General features: G+C 43.8%; 1 protein-coding gene across 3 annotated transcripts in view; it reads left to right on the top strand.

Annotated features, from left to right (window-relative positions):
• The window catches only part of EPHA4 (EPH receptor A4), a 137,536-nt gene that overhangs the window by 101,486 nt on the left and 30,773 nt on the right, over positions 1 to 5,277 (top strand). The window lies entirely within an intron of this gene.

The following is a 5,277-nucleotide window of genomic DNA, read 5'->3' on the forward strand; positions in this document are numbered from 1 at the left end:
TACGCGGGCCTCTCACTGTTGTGGCCTCTCCCGCTGCGGAGCACAGGCTGTGGACGCACAGGCTCAGCGGCCATGGCTCATGGGCCCAGCCGCTCCGCGGCATGTGGGATCCTCCCGGACCGGGGCACAAACCCGTGTCCCCTGCATCGGCAGGCGGACTCTCAACCACTGCATCACCAGGGAAGCCCTTAACTTACTTTTGAATGACATTTTACAGCCTGTGTGTTCAACAAAAGTTCAGAAGCGCCAAAAAAGCCTTAGGAAACAGAGACTCCATTTAAAATTAGAATTGTCATTTGCTTCACTCCTGAGACTGTCAATATCTTAGTTAACCTAAATAGCAACACCAAACCCACAAAAGGCCATCTGAAACAGGTGCAGATATAAAGTTGTTTTAGGGGTGACTTACTTCTGATACTTTATATTTAGAAAACATCTTGCTGGCTACAAAGAGTTTTTTTAGATCTATTTAGACATTTAGTTCACCTTTATTCATTCAACAAATTTATTGAGCACCCACTGTATGCCGGACAAGATCTTGAATAGCGGGCATATAGAGATAAGTCTTGTGCTTATAGGTTGTACATTCTAATAGCCTACATGCTTGTATCTGAAAGGAGCATGTTTTACAGATGGGAGAATGGAGGCAAGGAAACTTGAGTAACTTGTCCAAGATGGCAGCTAGTAAATTTCAAACCTGGATTTTTATCCAAAATCCTTTTTAAATTCATTGATTTTTTTTCCCATCAAATTAGTAAAATGAAGACTACTCTGCGTGGCTCAGGATGCTTTTTCATCTTTACCTCATTTCATGTGTCCTAGATGAGCCCTCTGCCCCCACAGAACCAAGGGGCTCGTGATTTCCTGAACTTTCCAGTCACATGTGCAGCAGTGCAGCTCTGATCAGCCATCCTCTCCCCTTTCTGCTTCTTGTTTGCCCCAACAAATCAATCTGGACCACACTTCCCCAACCTTAGTCCAAATCCTCCATGGTTCTTTCTGTAATCCACAATGCACTCCTCCACATTCTGGCTTCTTATTCCCAGTTACTGTCTGTTTAGTCAAGTACTGTTTAAGTTTTAAAACATAAATGCCTATTTAGCTCTACTTTAAGTTCTCCTCAAGCAAAGGCTTAAAGGACATTTGTAGAATGATTGAATGATGATTGATGTGTCAGCATGATTTCTAAGTGAAAAGAAGAGGAAATGGAGGCCATGTTTTGGTTTCAAAACTACTGAAATCCCCTTGAGAGTAATAGGAAAAGGTGGTCTCAGACATCTGCATCTCAGGACAGGAAAATGGACAGTGAAAATTCTGCTCTAAAAATTTGAAAATTAAGGGCTGATTTGAATTAAATCACAAATCTTTCTTTAGAAAGTACCCTTTAGGAGTTCTTGCCTTTGTGATTTTTGCATCCATCCGTCATGATTCTCTAACCACACTGCTGTCAACTAGCACGACCAGCTCTTCTGGTTGTGTGTTATGTTAAAATTCTAGCCATTAAAGGAAGCCTGCTTATGTCCAGGGGCACAGAAGTTTCCTTAAAGCAAACATCTCTTTTATGAAGGAAGTCTGTGGGTAGGGAGGAATGCCTTTCAGTCTAAGATGTGCCCTTTTCCTATAATGAGCATACCTACATCAACCCTCAGCTTCCTCCCAGCTTCTCTCACTCTTCTGCAAGTGTATTACGTGTCTGAAGACACGGTATAATGAGGAAGCCTCTTACTTCTCCCCATTGCCACGATAAAACTTGGATAAGAAGATTAGCAGGAACTGTTCCTTGAGTCCTAGAAAATGGATTCTCTGGGTTGGCACTAAAGAGTGTCTTCTCTGTAAGAATATTAAAAAATTCTATGTCTTTTTTTTTTTTTTCCTTTCAGTTAAGAGGCTAAAGGATAAGATGACACTTAATTGGATACCAAAGATTGTATTTAATTTAGCTTCGTTTGCCCGTTTCCATCTTTGCCGTGTTCCATGGGTGCTCATTAAGTTTGTGGTTAGTGGATGAGTCAGTACGGAGGAAGAGCCAGTCTCCATAAGGTTTGGGAACGTAAACTGGGAGGCAAGCAGGACCTTTCTTCTGCTTGGTCTTTTTATGTGGACCAAAATTCCCGGTATGATGAGAAGTCTTCTTTTGAACTAAGGCACTGATTTGTCAAAGCTCCTATTAAACCATGAATCTGGGACGAGTGTTCAATCTGTTTTTTTATTAGTCTTTTATCTCCTCTTCTAATTCTGTTGGCAAAGGGCAGAGCCCTGAGGTACTGGGACTCAGGATCCAAAACACTTCTAAACCGAGTAGGGTTTGGCCGTGTTTACCAAAGTGTGGAAACATACCAATGGTGGCATCAGAGATGATTTTAGGGGAGACCCAGATGGGACATTATGTAATACTGAGTTGCTCTGTGTGAAAGTTAGTTCCTTTTCCATTCTCTCTCAGTTCTGATTTCTCTAAGGTCAGAATCTCAGACTGGTGTCAGGATTATCCTTAATGCTTCTCTAACACTGGCTAATCTCTTTTTTTGGCAAAGCATAGAGAGGCAAGAACATTTATGTAATTTTTTTACATTGTATTAATTATACTATTATTACATATTCTTTAATGTATATATTATTTTTATTTGTATGGTTACCTGCCATTGATTGCACGTGATAACTCTAGATGGAAGTTTTCTTTCGGGAAATAAAGTATGTCACCTTAAGAAAATTGTTATTTAAATCATAGCCCAAGTTGCAGAGGGATGTGGCAGCAATTACTTAGGTGGCATGAGAAGACTGATGCTTGGGAACCACTGGGGGAGGGAAATGATTGAGAAATGCCATTGCCAAATGCCTCCTCTAGCGAAATGAGCTACAGGCAGCACACAAGGCACGGTGATGGCTTCTAGATATAGAGTTGGAGGCTGTATTGGAAGCAGGGTAGGAAAGGCGAGGAAAGAACCCTTACGCGGCTTGTAACATGGAGGGCATCTTCTCTCCAAAGTGACAGTGTGGCAAAGCCCAGTTTTTCCCAAACTGGTGCTTTTCTTGCCAAAGAAGTTAAGAAGCTCTTCTCTAGGGGGAAGAATAACTGCCCTATTGACTATAACGCGCATCCCTGTTTTAGGTCTGATTCTCAGTCTCACTTGGTCATGAGTTGCTTTTGTGACTATGGCCTGATAAAAATGCTCTTCTGAAATAGAGCTGTTTGGAAAGAATTCAGACTTTACAGCCACACAGCATCATACTTTTTATAAATTACAATGATTTATTCTCCTTTCCTCTTTAATCTCATTTTCCTCCATTTTTATAACAGCTGAGTAAGCATGCACTCTCAGTTTATTTTCACGTTCGTGCCTATGAATTTTCCAAGTAGGGCTGCATTAGGAATATCCGATTAGTTAACACGATGATATTGTTAACCGCCTGTCTGAGATTTTGTGAGCCCTCGGTGGAGCTCATATGCCCTTTGAATGGCCACGGGAGCACTGCCGCTCCAAATCCCGAAGTGGGAATCAGGTTCATTTCCCACATGCAATAATTTAGGGATAACCCAACCAGAGAGAAACCGTCTTAGTTCATCAGTGCGCTCACTCCAAGGGCAGCCAGGCAATTCTTTCCCGAGAAATCTGTCTGATCAGGATCTGATCCAGAACATTTCTGAGCATAAGTTCATTTTATAACTTTATGATTTTCCTCCCTCCTGCTTTCTTTCTAACGGCCTCACTTTTCTATTTCATTTCCCAATCCTGAACTTGAGAGTTGGGAGAGCGAACCCCTTTTTATGGAGTGGATGCTAAAGTGCTCTGTTAGGCCGTATATTTATTAACTGGAATGAAATGGCTTTTCACAGCCAGGCAACCTTCCTAGCCTCCTTGCTACCTCTATATTTAAGAAAGTCACTCCTTGCATTGTGCTGGACAATGTCTCTGTGCCAATCAGTAAAGAAAGAGAGAGAGGGCTTCCCTGGTGGCGCAGTGGTTGAGAATCTGCCTGCTAATGCAGGGGACACGGGTTCGAGCCCTGGTCTGGGAAGATCCCACATGCCACGGAGCGACTAGGCCCATGAGCCACAACTGCTGAGCCTGCGCATCTGGAGCCTGTGCTCCGCAACAAGAGAGGCCACGACAGTGAGAGGCCCACGCACCGCGATGTAGAGTGGCCCCCGCTCGCCACAACTAGAGAAAGCCCTCTCACAGAAACGAAGACCCAACACAGCCAAAAATAAAAATAAATAAATTTAAAAGAAGGCTCAGCATTAAAAAAAAAAAAAGGAAAGAAAAAGAAAGAGAAGATGTGGGGGGCTGCAGGGGAGCCTCAACACAGCTAATGAGCGCATTTCCGGTTCTCATTATCCACAGGTGTTCAGTGGCTTTCATATGTCTGCTGCGTGTCTCTCTGTTCACTCAGTTTGCTATTACTAACATTGGGGTTGCCTTTGATGGAGGATGTATGTATTTACTGTATCGAAACTTCACTTGTGTTTATGCCTGAGATCCAACCTGGAATAGCTTTGGGGGCGGGGGTGGGGGGAAAAGGAGAAGGAGATAGAGGGAAGAGAGTGTGCGTGCGTGTGTGTGTGCGCGCGCGTGCGTGCGCGTGTGTGCGTGTGCGTGCGCGTGTGTGTGTGTGTGCGCGTGTGTGTTACCATCTCAAGGCACCCCTAACAGAGATGCCAGGCTGTCAGATGGTCCCCTCCAAGAGGTGCTCTCTGCTGGATTAGCTTTAGCAGGAAGATTCCCTTGTGTGGCATGTAACTTTGGTGTATCTGGTTGCATCCCTTGCCACCAGCATACCTGTCAGATGTGATCAGAGGGTTTGCAGCTAGTCCCATTCCATTTTCAGATAATTTATTTTACTTTTTCTTCCTCTGAGTTAGGATTTGGCAGTTGTGTGTGCCGGGGAAGTGCAGGAGGATGGCCCGGCACTACTCTGTTGTTCCTCAGTGGCCACTTTTGGACGTTTGTTTTCATATATATTCACAATTTGAGAATGAATAAAAATATACATTCAATTAAGGAAAACCTCTAATATCTGGTTCTCTAGCAGCTTGGTTAGATAAGATCACAGATTTCGTGAACGCTCCCCCTTCTTCCTGGAGATGGCACATTTGTGCCATTGTTGGTCACAGCAGAGCTTGATAACGGCTGGCTGGAGATGCAACCACCACAGTGGAGAAGCAAGGGTTAGGCAGCGTGGGTTGATAAAAGTTTCTGCTCCCCAGCCCTGATAATACAGCCAGTGGAGGACGGCTTTTGTGTCTTTCTCAGTGGAAAGAAGGTTTGCTACTCAGCAGGA

This window comes from Lipotes vexillifer, unplaced genomic scaffold (genome assembly GCF_000442215.2).
Source record: "Lipotes vexillifer unplaced genomic scaffold, Lipotes_vexillifer_v1.1 scaffold677, whole genome shotgun sequence".
Taxonomy (NCBI): Eukaryota; Metazoa; Chordata; class Mammalia; order Artiodactyla; family Lipotidae; genus Lipotes; species Lipotes vexillifer.